Source organism: Dunckerocampus dactyliophorus, chromosome 1 (assembly GCF_027744805.1).
Source record: "Dunckerocampus dactyliophorus isolate RoL2022-P2 chromosome 1, RoL_Ddac_1.1, whole genome shotgun sequence".
Classification (NCBI taxonomy): domain Eukaryota; kingdom Metazoa; phylum Chordata; class Actinopteri; order Syngnathiformes; family Syngnathidae; genus Dunckerocampus; species Dunckerocampus dactyliophorus.
This window is the reverse complement of record NC_072819.1, coordinates 46,015,555-46,030,656: the sequence shown is the minus strand read 5'-3', so window position 1 is coordinate 46,030,656 and position 15,102 is coordinate 46,015,555. Positions and strand designations below refer to the sequence as shown.

Sequence of the window (15,102 nt, the reverse complement as noted above, 5' to 3'; positions counted from 1 at the left end):
TCTACCTGAGTTCCTGAGTAACTAGTCATTAGTTCTTCATTGGTTCCTCTGTAGCTAGTCTAAATGTATGTGCCTTAGTTGTTAGTTCTCACTAGTTCTTCATTAGTTCCTCAGTAACTACTGTATTGCCTTAATGTAAAGCCTGAGACCCTAGTTACATAACCATGTTTATATACCCCCCCCCCAAAAACGATTTGATATATTAACGTTTATCATCTTCTAACAAATGTGAATATGAGAAGATTCTCCTGTTTCCTGAACGAGATGAAGTCCTGAAAATCCCCCCGGGGTGTTATTATTACCTAACAAGTGAATCATCTCAACACTTTTACTGTTATTGATAAGAACATTAAGTGACATTTAGCATACTTTACCGCTTTAACACTCACTTGTTTGTGATGAAACGTGTCACTCTCAGCTTCATCTACCGCATTCTCCTTCTACTCCGCTGACGCTGACTGTAGTGGTGCTGCTGTGCTCGTGCACTGTGAAAAAGGTTGGCACCCTTCCGGTAGTTTGATAAAAAAGTGTTTGTTTTCCACGCGCCTTCTCCTCTTCTCGCTTCACTGGGGTCAGCCCACGCCGCTTGTTGTGCTCCCGTCTTCCGGGATCCATGTGCACATGCGCAGTAACATGGAAATGTCCGTTGCATGAGAAGGGACGGGCAGCAGTGGAAACGCTTAGGAAGGATTACGCATTTTGATGTGGTTTTAAGCACGTGAATTAAGACTAAAACAGCAGTATGTATTTTAAATTGGAGAAAAAAATGAATAATCCGTTTTTTGCAGACGTTTGTTGGCCCCAGGCAATTGCCCGTGTTCGCCTAACAGTAAATCCGCCCATGCCTACGGGAAACATTATTTCCAAATCCAAACAAAGCGTCCCGCTCGCGCAGCTTCTTTTCAGGTTTCTGCCATGTATTTGATCAGGAAATGTGAAGATTCAGCGATTTTTACTTAAGATGTGGAAAACGATTTGGATCTTACAGAAAATACATTTATAATACAGTTCAATGGACAAACGCTCATATTTTATATCATTATCATTTTACATAATTACAGTAACCCCTCGGTTATCACTGTGATAAGTGAATTTCTGCAAAGTCGGATTCCTTATTTGTAAATTGATTTTTTCCAGCATTGAAAACCTGTTTACAACCTTCTAAGTATGGTTTTCAACATTATTAGAGCCCTCTAGACATGAAATAACACCCCTATAGTCACCTTTACACTCGTATTACCCAATATAGCAGACATAATAAGAGTAAATAAGTCATTTAAGACATAAATAACACTCTGGCTCGTGTGTGTTGCTATAAATGTGAAGCTTAGTGGCGGGCGGACAGGAAGTGACGTCAGGGGTTCAGAGTTGAGTTTTAGCTTGGTGTGGCTTACAGTGTTTTTATTAGGGCTTAGGGATTGTGTCTGTTGTGAGATCATTCAAACCTGCAGTAAAAGCTTGTTGTTCCAGCGATCAAGTCTGATGCGTGTGTGTGTCTGTGTGTGTGTGTGTGTGTGTGTGTGTGCCTCTCACCGAATATTACAGTAAGATTACTGACACCTAGTGATCAGTGTAGAATACTACACATCATTCACAGTGTCTTTGAATGTCTTCTGAATGCCTTACAGTATATTTGTACAGTATTTGTTCATTTAGCCATTTTTATGCTTGAAAATGCTTAATTTAGGCAATAAATATGCCAAATTTGCTTCAATATGCATATTTTTTAAACTAATAACAGGCCGTATTCAAACACGAAACAGTATGACTTATTCATTAAGATATGAAAAAAAAAAACGTGATAGAGAGAAGCCGCGGAATTTGAACTGCGACGTGGCGAGGGATGACTGTATAGTTTTTCTTTTTCCCAACGCCTCCCCCCGATTGCACACAGCAGCTCCCGGCAAGAACAAGCAACTCACACATTTATTCTTACAGACCCGTATTGGGGTTTCACCATATCACTGTGCCTTTGAAACACTGCATGGAATGCAAAGCTGGAGCCGGCCGATGATCCCAGATTTTGTCCTCGCTGACAGGTTATCACTGACGTCTCACAATCACGCGGGGTCAAATGACTGACAGTGGCGGCAGGGGAGGTTCGAGAGGGGCCAGAGTGGACTTTTGAGAGGGGGCAATCGTCAGGGTCTGTTTCCCGCAAAGCTGTCAAGTTTAAATAAAGCGCAGCAGCGCAGTAACTGCACTTTAAACAGATGCAAAGCTTACCTTAAATCTCCCTGCTACCACTCTTCCTAAGCCCTTGTTTGCTTGTTTCTAGTTGTGTCACTCACGCTCCACAGGGTGATTTAATGCACCAAATCTGCCATGAACAGAATAATTATTCCGTGTATTCCATTTCTACTAAGTATATACTGTAGCTTGCGTGGCTAACCTACCAAATAACGTTATGTTTTCGTTTCCCCTAGACCATAAAGTACTGGAAATGTCTATAAGTGATACACTGAGATTATTACTTGCCATTAAAGGCCACGGTATGTAATAATTCTTCTTCAAAGTAAAATATTCCTAGTCATTTGGATGCTAGAGTAGCTTGTGATAAGGGTTTCCTCTCTGACATTGCCGCAGCAGCCCTGGATCGACTTAAGCAGTCTGAAATGCTGATGAACCAGCCAGGACACCTTTAGTATTACTTTCCAGCTTGCTGTAACTACAAACCTTGCAGCACAATAAAGGAACTAATGATGGGTAGTTGTTTGAGAGGAAGACACCACATCATAAATGACGCTGATTTGTTTGTACTTCAAAACACGTTTGCCCATAGGAAGAAATGGAAATAGTAATAATCTGTTCCAGGGTCAAACAATTATAAAACCTTTATTAACTCTGCAGGCAATGTTCTACCTGTAATTGAAGCTTCTTAACTGTCATACACATGTAAAAGTAAGATTAATATGTTAAAAAAAACAATGAAATGCTCTTTACCAGCTTGGCTCAGGAGGTTTCCTTGCAGCAATGCTGAGGTTTCTCTGAGCAGGATATGGAAACCTCCAGTTTCTCCTGGTGCAACAATATGCCCGTGATAATAACCAGTAATTCACACAGCAGCTAGCCAGCGAGTGACTAGATAGCTAAAGCTAGCAGCTAACATTAGTCATCAACTCCTCGCGCTCACAATCGTAACTACGTTCGCTCATCCACGTGGCAGCGAATGGCCGACTAAACGTCCCATCATCCCCGGCTGACGTGGAAATGTCACAAAAAGCCTCAAAAAGACAAAGAAAAAGCTAACTAAGTGCAGAGTGAATTTTTCCGAAAAGTGAAACAGTGTGAGGTTCACTTTCACTTTGCCTCACGCAGCTATGGTGCGTTGAGGGACCGCCGAACAAAGTGCGACATCTCAACACAAAAAAATCACTGAAGCACAAATTTTCCCTGCATTATCACATGAAATATGCTTCCTGAAAGGCCTATTTAAAAACATTTATAATAATTTTTTTTACCATAAATACTCAAATTTGCGGGATCGCAAATGAAGAGTTGCAAATATGCAGGGATGCACTGTATTTACTTCCACTTGGGTCCATGCTGCGCAGACATGACGTTTCATTTCACTGCAATGTGGATCATTTATTTTAGCTTGCCTTAGTGACATTAAAGTATGGATGGCACTTAATTGAAAGATATATTTTTTATCCTGACTTTATTGCATTGTTGCTCAGGCCTGGAGGGTATGGCCGTGCCCCTTGGGTGGACTTGGGCTCTCTTGCTCATTTTGAAAAAGCCACGGTCACTCATTTAGAGGTGAAAATAAGCCCAGAGTTTAAATTGATTCACCAAACTGAGGCAGTTGCCGAATTGAGCTTTTTTCAGTTGAGGCAACGGGTCAGTGAGACCCTTTTTGTCATCTCAAGACCTATCATGACTTGATTACGTAAAGTACAATCAACCAGGCTTCCCTTCACCATTTACAGCTGGTGTAGAATGCTCCTGCTTGTTTTTTAACTCCGGTATTGCCTTCCCTTCAGTGACCTCTTGTTTATTTTTGTGTTCATGCTAACATCGTTCTATTTGTTTACATTACAGACCCATACTCATTCGCCGTCGCTCAGGTCAGCAGCTCAAATGCTTTTATTTGTCCTGAAGACAAATATTTGATATCAGACAAGCTCCTTCCATAAACCTTTTTAAATGTTACTTTAAGGGATCGTTTGGATTTTTTGACATGAAGTTGTATGACATCCCCATCAGCAGTGTAGTGCATCAACGGTGAAAAAATCAGAACTATCCCTTTAAGAACACACTTTTATTCTCGGGCTTTTAACGCAGCATGAGGCACACATCTTCCTGTTTGTCCCTTTTACTTGTACCTTTTACCTCGTACGTCTGCTGACTCTTTCATTTATTGCAAGGATGTCCAAACCTTTTTCAGCGAGGCCACATAGTGAAAAATGAAAGGATGCAAGGGCCACTTTGATATTTTGTGGGAAGTTTTATATATTTCAAGAAAAAACTGCATTTCAGCTTTGTGAAATACCTGTACGTGAAAAAGTCTATTAATAGTATAAACTTTTTTATACTTTTTTTTCAACTTTTTTTTCAAAATATTTACATTTTTTTCCAAAACAATCTTTGTTAATTTTCTTCTTGCAATATAAGGACTTTCTTCCCATAATATTTAGAATTTGCTACCATAATATTACCACCTTTTTCCCGACCTAATTTTCCAAAAAATTACAGCTTTAATTTGTTTTGCTTGGTTGTCATAATAGTACAACTTGAAAACAACAACATATTTTTTCTTTAATATTTCATTCACCTCTCTGGTGCTAAATTAGCATTATTTTTCCTCATAACATTACGAGTTTATTCTCGTAAAATTGCAACTTTTTCTCGTTACAATACAACATTTTTCTCTTCATATTTTGACTTTATTCTTGTAAAATTACAGCTGTTTTTTTTTCCAATTTCTACTGGTTTTTTTTTTTCAAATTTTCCGACTATTTCAACTTTCATTTTGTAAATTTTCTTGTTGTAATTCTGATTTTATTCCTATTATATTTTAACTTTATTTTCCACAACACTATAACTTTTTTTCCCCGACCTAATTTTCCAAAAATTACAACTTTGTTTTGTTTAGTTTGCTTTTCATAATATTACAACTTCAAATACCTATTTTTTCTTGAATATTTCATAGGGCTGTCAAAGTTAACGCGTTAACGGAAGTTTCCTTTAACGGCCCTATTTTTTTTGACGCACGATCAACGTGCACACGTCCTGTTTGAGCCTCGGCCCGCAGCATAGTTTGAGGAAACGCAGCGGTGGACGTGGAGCCACGGGCAGGAACAAATATTGAGGAGAAATGGACAAAAGAAAAGGGAATTTATTTTGATTGGTAAGTTTAGCTTCAAAGCCCTGTCAGATGGCTCTCGCAACAATGCCAAAGTTATTTGTATCTACTGTCGCTTTGAGTTGAGATGTCACGGAGTACGTACGTCCACTGCTAGAGAGAAATGATAAGGTGGAGGGAGCACTGCCGGAATTTTTTTATTGTCATTTATACAGTGGCACCTTGACATACGAGTGTCCCAACTAACGAGTGTTTTTCGATGCGAACATCTCGACTAATGTTTTGCTTTGAACTACTGAAAATTTGGGTTACGAGCTGCTATTTACCGACAGGCATAGCCGAGGACAGCTATTTGGAAGGCTTGTGTATATGTCACCCTGTCTGAAGACGAGAATGGATGTAAATAGCATTAGCAGCGCTGGCATTAGCAGAGCACTAGCTAGACACCGGGAAAACATACGTACATTATTGCGATCTATTATGTATTGTGTAAAAGTGTGACAGGAACATCAAATTAAAAGCACGAAATGAATACAGACCCACCATCCACCAGTACAAGTCTGGACTTGCTTTTCAGAGAGGTTGTGTACTGAACAAATATACACAATAGCACTCAAGAAGGTCATCAAATCTTACCTTTGCGCATTCCCACATAGTATCAGCATTTGGGACCAAATATGAGGTGAAAGAAAAGGGGAAAAATACAGTATAGTAGTCTATCTGTACAGCATGAAAGACAGAAGATGCGTTCGAGGATCGTCGAACAAAGTGGGACAAGTCGCCACTCGGATTAAACATGCAAAAACTGGGGTATTTCTAAATGTGTATTATTTTTTAAATAAAATAACGGCCCATATTTCCAAAATTGATATACCTTTACATGAAATCTGATGTAGTTATTTACAAATTATTTAATTATTTTATTTAATTTAAGTGTCTTTGTTTTATCATTGCGCGTGAACATTTGGGGAGCCCTGCCTTACAGCATGCTTGGGGATATGATGTGCTCGTTTACACATTTGAAGATACTGTGAGAATGCCACTTTTATAGAATTGACTTCTTCATTTTATAATGGAAGATTCATGTCTACATCAACAAATGCAACCGTTGAATCGTACCGTTTGTACACTGTCCCGAATCGTCTCAAACCTTTCTGTTTTAAAAAATATATCGTTTTTGAATCGTGTCTTAATCTGTGTATCCAGATGCGTTTCAAGTTGTTTCCCACAAAGAGATTTACGTCCCTACTTATTATAGATAAAAACTTCTTTTTATCTGTTATTAATTATGAGTTAACTATGGACAAAATGTGATTAATTGTGATTAAATATCTTAATCCATTGACAGCCCAAATAGTTCAACGTTATACTACTAAAACGACGTTATTTTTCCTCATAATTTGAGGACGATATTCTTGTAGAATTCCAACTTTTTCTCATTAGAATACACTTTTTTCTCTTAATATTTTCAATTTATTATTGCTGATTTTTCCATTTTTGCTGTTACTGATATTTAAAAAAATCTATTTTTCTTGTTAAATTATGTATTTTCAATGTGCTGCGGGCTGATAAAAAAAAAAAAAAAAACATCCGCGGGCTACAAATGGCCCCCGGGGGCGCAGTTTGGACACCGCTGACTAAACGTATGCTTTGCATATACAGTAGTATGCCTTATGTGGTGAAAATCAAATGAAATCGTTGTTTCTTTTATTTGTACTTAGGGTAAGTATAATCTCTCATTAGGTATTCTGTGGGAGTGTGTTTGTTTTCCACTTTAGGAACAGGAAATCCATGTGCAATTTCAGTGGGATTATCAGCCGAGCGCAGCTTCTCCTCAAGGCCGATAACCACGCTTTTCTGTGGTCAATGGGCTGCCAACAGCAGCTCACGGGGTGGGCTCAAGTCAGTAAACACCAATGATCACGGCTAATATTACAGAAAATACACATGAATAATTCATGTGAAATGGATTCAGTTCTTGTATTGTGAGGAAGGAAATCGCGGCAGAGAGAATGAATGAAAGGCTTTGGGCTGAGGTCAGTGGTTTACAAAAGGATCTTTGCTCATGCTGTAGGGCGATGTTTGTTCACAGAAGGGATGAAAGACTTGTAAGGAGAGGAACGAAATCTGTTATCATCTGCTGCTGTGTCTAGGGCATATGGTACAAGGGCTTTTCTATGAAGATTTTAGAAAGAGATGAATGACCGTTGTTCGTAGGAGATGCTTGATGCTGTCCGTGCGTGATGTTTGGGACATGAAGTGATTCACTCAATGCAGCACGTCAAATGAACTGATGGAAACGATTGACTACTACATGCAAATGCATGCTTGACATTGAATTGTTTGACATGCTGTATATTACACGCATTAACGGATGTTTCCTTCAACGCCGTGGGGTGGAGGACTTTCAGTATTAGTGCAGACCTGCCAACATGCATGAATTTGTCGTACTCAGCATGCAGTTTGACTCTTGAATATGCTCGTATGCTTCATGCTGCTCTCCATTTTGGTGGCTTCAGCTTCGAGTTCAGTTACACGCATCAGACTTGATCGCCGGAACAACAGGCTTTCATTATGGGTTTGAATGATCTAACAACAGGCATAACAATCCCTACTAAAAATCCCTGATAAAAACACGGCCTACTGTTGCGGCTGTAACCTACGGCAAGCTAAAACACAACTCTGAACCCCCGACGTCACTTCCTTTCCGTCTCCCCACTCAGCTCCCCAATCACCGGAGCACATTTACAGTAACACGCACGAGCACAATTCTTATTTATGCCTTAAATGTCTTTTTGTGTTTTATTATATCTACCATATAAAGTAATATGACTGTAAAGGTGACTATAGGGATGTTATTTTATGTCTCGAGGGCTCTAATAATGTTAAAAACTGCATTTAGAAGGTTGTCAACATTTTCGATGCTGTAATTTGAACCTTTTGAAACAAATGAACGACGAAAACCGAGGTTCTACTGTACTAGCAGTGGTTGACTTCTTTTTTTTTTTTTTAACAATTTTTGACAAACACGTTAACATTTAACAATTATTTCAAACACTGAATGTGCAGTAAATAAATAAACATGATGGCACTAATGATTTCCTACGGGGAAACTCGATACCCGAACAAATGAGTTGTTCACCATCTTTCCGTAAGGATTGTGTTCATGTGTTGTATAATAACTCTCTGACAGTGTCCATCAAAACTGAGCGTTATCCTCTGCTGTTGTAAAGGCGGAATTTTAATACAGCCCTTGTTTTAGGTTTTACTAGTTTGTGATGTAACGTTATCGCCACTGAATGTAGGAGTTCTTCCCCTGTTACTTTCCATAGTAATAACTGACAGTGTGTAACGTCTGCATCCATAACACAGCTGTGACATAAGGTAAAGGGCATGCTGGGTACCTCGATACTTGATACTAAAAAAAGGCCAAAGGCGCATGCAGCACTCCTATCCTGTAAGTCCATCCTATTTTTTACGAAGGGGGCTTCTAAAATAAAATCAGCTGTCACTGGATGCCAGGGCCTCACTGCCGAGGAACACGCTGCTGGAGCTGGCCTCCACGCTTCTCCGTCGCTCTCTACCAAGGACTCGACTTCTTTTTCCTCTGAAGTATTTCTTTTCTGGAGTTGCAAGGTCCCATTCAGTGGAATTCTACCGACATCAGTTGTAAAGTGTCACCTTGGCAGAAGGTAAGCGGCGTCTGTGAATTATAGAGATTTTCACAAGGTGAGCCTCATTTAACATAACAATGCGGTCGCTGCTTTTTCAAACTGGTTTGCAGTCAAAGCACAAGTGGTCAAAGACATATTGGAATATGCTGGAGTTCAAAATAAATCAGTTGAATGGGTGGTGGCTTAAGAGGGGAATATGTGGTGGTGTAAAATCAGCAATAAAATGAAGTTGCTCTGCTTTAAGTGCCAAAAAGACCACGAAACCCCAAGCATTCACGCGTCGACACAAACGCGCACGGGGAGTTAACACTTCCTGTTTTCTCCCAGCTAACATAACTGGCGATGAGCTCACTGGAGTTTTCTGAGAGGGTGGCGAATATGAAACAAAGTGCTTATCCGAGCGCCAGGAAGCACTCCAGGGCAATCCGGTCTGCATGTAAAGAAGTGATTCTGATAGATTTGACAACTCAATTATTGCACGGGTTTTGCTTTCATCTGGAAGAAGAAAACCAGGTTGCATGGCTGACAGTTCAATTAGTCTAGCTCATTTGGGGAGGTTCTGTCAAACCGTACCAACCCCAAGACGTTGGTCCATAACAGAAAATGGGGTCGCTTATGGCTTGTGGTTGTGCGGAGAGGACCAACTGTGATTAGTCCGCCGCCTGTGCTCACCTCCCTTTGCACTCTTAATCACTGAAATAACTCTGTTTTTTTTCCCCCTCTGTCTCGCCTCAGCAGGACTGCGGATGAGTGAGGAAGGTCATTGGCCTTCAGTTCAGCTCAATATAGCCACAGAGCCCCCCCACCCACTCATGCCGTCATTTGTAGCCCTGAAACCACACTAAGAAAATACAGTGGAACTTCTAAAGGTTAAAGACAAGGTTGCAAAGTTTTTCATAACAAATAATATATTTAACTGTATTAGCAGTGGTTCTTAATTATTTTCCGGAAAATGTTGAATGCTTTCACGTTCTGCGATTTGAAATATTATTGACAATGTGATTATATTTATCTGTACAAACCACTGTATTAGTTGCTGGCATCACCATTGCTCAGGCAGGAATGTCTACACTATTCTACACTCGTACTGTTACTTGTCTTGTATATTTTTTAATCTGCCTTTTGCTTATTAAGTCGCTGTGTGATGATCTTAGCGTTCTTTCTTAGACGACACCGTGAGCCAGACTGTTATATTGAGTAATGACTTCCTGATGAGCTCGTTGTGAGTTCTCTTGTAGCTTGTGATTGGCTCCTGCCAAATTAAGAGCTACCGCTTCCTCATCCAAAATACAAAATGTATTAAGGGAAAATGTTAAAATAGTTATTTTTTTACATTTTAAACTCGTATTGGTACTTGTATTGTATATTTCTTAACTACCTTTTGAGTGTTAAGTTGCTGTGTGATGAGTTTAGTGTTCTTTGTAAGATGACACAGTGAGTCAGACTGTTATATTGAGTAATGACTTCCTGATGAGCTCGTTGTGAGTTCTCTTGTAGCTTGTGATTGGCTCCTGCCAAATTAAGAGCTACCGCTTCCTCATCCAAAATACAAAATGTATTAAGGGAAAATGTTAAAATAGTTATTTTTTTACATTTTAAACTTGTATTGGTACTTGTATTGTATATTTCTTAACTACCTTTTGAGTGTTAAGTTGCTGTGTGATGAGTTTAGTGTTCTTTGTAAGATGACACCGTGAGTCAGACCGTTATATTGAGTAATGACCTCCTGCGAAGTTTGTCGTGAGTTCACTTATAGCTCGTGATTGGCTCCTGCCAAAGAAAGAGCTATCGTTTCCTCACTGACTTGCGAGCGGCACAGTATTAAAATGATTAGTAATAGTTCTGAAGTAAAGGAGATGTCACAAGATTAGAACATGGCCATGAATTATCCGCATTATTATGTATTTATTCGGGACAGTGCACAGTGTAATGAAGAGTCTGATACTTCTGTACAAGTAAATGAGCCAGATTATAGCATATTTGCTCATTTTCATCTGTAGTCCCGAGGCAGGAAAAATTAAAAAACACAAGTACAACAATATCAAGTAAAAAGACACACATTCATAATAATGATATTACAACAATAAAATGAATCGTCAGGAGGACGTGACTGGGAACTTTGAAGAAGCTGTTTAAGGTGCTTTTTTAAAAAGTGCAATAAGTGGGACTTTCTCTATTGTTTGTTGGGAGGCTGCTCCAAAAGTGACGACCTTGAATTGACAGAACTGGCTGTCTAAAGCGTGGGTCACCAACCTTTTTGAAACCGAGAGCTACTTCTTGGGTACCGATTAATGCAAAGGGCAACCAGTTTGACGCATACTTCTGAAATGGCCAATTTGCTCAATTGACCTTTTACGATACGTTATTGTTAATCATTAATGATATTCACTTACAGGGAGACACTGATCGTGATAACGAGTTCTCACAATAAATATCAACAATGACTTAATAATAAGAACAGAAACTGATAAATATCGATATGCAACACTTTATTTCTATATTTTCCCTAAGGGCAAATGTTCAAATTGAATATTTTCAAATGATCGCTTCTACAACAGGAAATCACAATGTCCCATTTTCACGAGCCACTAACATTCTTGCACAAATCATGACTTTGCACCATGTTTGTACAAATAATAAATCATGTAAAAGATCGCCGACACTCTTCTTACCTTTGTAGTTTCCCCCAGTTGAACACCGGAGAGAGTGGAGATGACATCGGTTTCATTTTCGTCTTCAAGTACAGTTTTAGCAATTAGCATCATTGCTTCTTTGACAACCTCCCCGTCTGGAAAGGCCTTTTTTTTCTTAACAAGAGTTGCGTAGCTCTAAATGAGGCTTTGCTTGCTTTTTGGGAGTTTTTAACCGGTCTTGTCAAAAAGAAGATTCTTTCTTTTTTCTGCCATCTTTTTGGGGGTCAGTCATCTCATTTTCGCTGCACCCGCTAGCTTGTGTCCACCATGTTCGTATGTCTCCACAAATGCTATGTTTTGGTCATGCGCACAGTACTGATCTTTGACCTATACTAGGTCAGAGTTCGTTTATATTAATCATTTTTGAAAGTGTTTTTTTAAATATATTGTTTATATGCAAGTAGGGCTGCAACTAATGATTATTTTAATAAGCGATTAATCGGTCGATTATTTTTCGATTAATCATATGTAAAGAAAAACATTTTGAATTTCCGCCTCTTAGCAGAAATCCCTTCAAGTATGCATTAATGGACTTTTCCCCTCCCCAAAATAATAGCAAAGAGGGCGAGGAAGAGGAATTTCTCTGACACCGAAATTGAAGTAGGGAAGTATAAACAATCATCTGACAAACATCACAAACGCTCCACTGCAAATCAACGAGTCACTGGCACAGACTGCTACATGTGCATCACCAATGAATAAATAAGAAAGAAAGAATAAACTTTAGGAGCAGGCTTTGCATTTGGCATCGGCTCGTCTGCTCTGGAGGAAGGGGCGGTGCCTTGTTTGATGGTCAAGTTGTGAAGCACGTAGCGAGATGATATGGCCTGCCCTGGACAGGCACAGCCGTAGCTATTTGTAGTTTCGCTGTTCTACCGCTAGGTTTTGTGTGTACGCATGGTAAAAGTTGTTGCATAAATGTACCCATTTTCCTGCGCAAATCCCATACTTTGCGTGGGAATATTGTTACGCACACTCTACGCACGCACCTCTGCGGTGGTCTGCTTCGCAAGATATCAGAAAGAGGCAAAAATGTTGATTGCTCTTTTCCAAAGTCAAAGCTGATATGTCTGACTATCTTGTTTTGCCTGAAACGCAAATATAACAGGTCTGCTTTCATGGATGGCTAAGGAAATAAATAAAAACTAGTCACATTTGAGAGGCTGAAATCAGGATATTTCCAGTACATTTTTAAATGAAACGATTAATCATTACCAAAATAGTTATCGATTAATTGGATAATTGATTAATCATCGATTCATTGATTAATCCTTGCAGCGCTACATGTAAGTGTGATTTAAGCAACAATAGCAACCCAAAAATATGACATGCAGCTGACTGGTAAGTGGTGCTACTTCAGCTATTTTGAGAACAGGCTGGCGGGCAACTCACGTGGTCCTTAGGGGCGACCCGATGCCCGCGGGCACCGTGTTGGTGATCCCTGGTCTAAAGCTTAGTTTTGCTGCAAAATTGTGCAAAAATGTATTCTGCATTTGACCTGTGAAGGTTTATTTTATAATTGTGGAAACCTCGCCAAGGCCGGCCTAATAAACCTAATCAGTGAATCAGGAGCACATTCTGCCTGGATATCTGTCGCCTGTATACGCCTGATTTTTGGCATTGAGATTCATGCATCAGTTCCTTCTGAAAAATTCAGCACAATTCTGAAAATGCCTCACAATAAACACTTCTCAATCCACGTGTTCATCCAGATCGGTAAAGAATATTATTGGAGTTTAACCCGTACCGCACACCACGGCAATGTTTTGCGGCGATTTAATAACGGCGATAACAACATAACATCCTTGGCAGACTTAAATATAGCACATGTGCCTCTAAACTGCATCTGAAAGCCGTTTCCATTGTGATCCGGACTTGGAGCATCCTTCGCAATCATTAATTAATGCCAGTAATAATTAGCACCAGCGTAGGGAGGTCACGGAAACGTCTTTTGGGAAAGTTAATGGACATTTGACCTCCTTTTATGTCACTTTCACACAGCGTAGGCCTCCTGCCCTCTATAAATCTTCCCCTGTTACATGATGCTGCAGTCACAGGCACTATATAAAAAGGCACGGTTTATTTTCTCACCTTCTGCCTGGCTATCTCACCTCTGAGGTATGGCACTTTTGCAGACAACATACCTTTGTCAGAGGTTGTTGTCACTGCCGTCATGCATCAAAAAGCGGGTCTCTGGCCCCGTGACAACTCCAGACCATGACGTGAACATTCATCTCCGGTGATAAATGAGGGCATTATCCTTGTGCTCCTGTCGTCGAGCCGGTGTGAGGTTTCAGCAAGGCCTCAGGTGTAGGATATCTGACCTATATTTATAGGATAGATCCAGTAAAAACCTGTTTATTTTCAGACCCTACTGGCGGCCTATTACTCACCACACACTAACATGCGGCACGTAGCAGAAAGCTTAAACCGGTGTCATGAGGACAGCGTGTTTTTATCATATGCTACCTGAACCAAGGCCATTAATACCATTCGAATCATGCATTTGATGGACAAGAGTATTGGATGTTACACCCATTAAGGCCACCGCCCAAGCTTAAACTGGTGTCATGAGGACAGCGTGTTTTTATCATGTGATGCCTGAGCTAAAGCCATTAATGCCAATCGAAGTCACACACTAGGGGTGTCCAAACTTTTTCCAGCGCCGGCTGTAAACGGAAACAATGAAAGGCTGCAGGGGCCACTTTTTATGTAAACCAACCCATGTAGATATGCTAAGAAGTTGTATATAATAAAAGAAAAAAATTGACAGGTGACATGATGCATTTTTGCTGTTGTTGTTTACTTTTAGTTTACAAATATATCAACTTTTTTCTTGTGATATTATAACTTGTTCACAACTTCATTCTTTGTTTTGTTTGTTTCTCAACATTAAGAAAAACCCCCCACCATATTTCTTTCGGATGTCATCATTATGCTTTTTTGCTGTTTTTTAAAAATGTAATTGTATTCTTAGAAGGTGCCGAGGGCCAATCAAAGTGTATTTTGTCATATTATTAATATTGGAAATTAAGCATGTAGAAGAATTAAAAACGGAAATGATCCAGTCGGTTGGTGGGCAGCATGATGGTAATGTGGCTAGCATGGGTGATTCACCACTAGGTTCTAGGTTTGAAGCCAGACCTCTCTGTGTGGAGTTTGGACGTTCTCCCCATGCTTGTGTGTTTCTTCCCGAAACAAAAAGACATTAGGCTTCATTTTCCGCCACTTCTGATGGTGTCTTGATCGTGCTATCGCTCTTTGACTTGCAATTCTCTGCCAAAGCGTGAAGGCCAGTGTTTGCCTGAGAGTGAGCAACCACAACTCTCATTATTTAGCTTCCCGTGTAGTAACGTCGTGAGCGTTGGCGGCTGAAGCAACATCCAGGACGTTGTTGGAGCTCGATCTAATTAAAGCTGAGCATCAG

General features: G+C 39.9%; 1 protein-coding gene across 4 annotated transcripts in view; it reads left to right on the top strand.

Moving 5' to 3' along the window:
* Positions 1-15,102, top strand: part of xirp2a (xin actin binding repeat containing 2a) — a 77,064-nt gene that overhangs the window by 30,917 nt on the left and 31,045 nt on the right. Inside the window, exon 1 of one of the 4 annotated variants that reach the window (XM_054790319.1) lies at positions 8,850-9,000. The exons of the other annotated variants lie outside the window; for them this stretch is intronic. The gene's annotated coding sequence lies outside the window, so the exon portion shown is untranslated. Of the gene's footprint in view, positions 1-8,849; positions 9,001-15,102 lie in introns of those variants that run through there. 4 annotated transcript variants of the gene reach the window in all.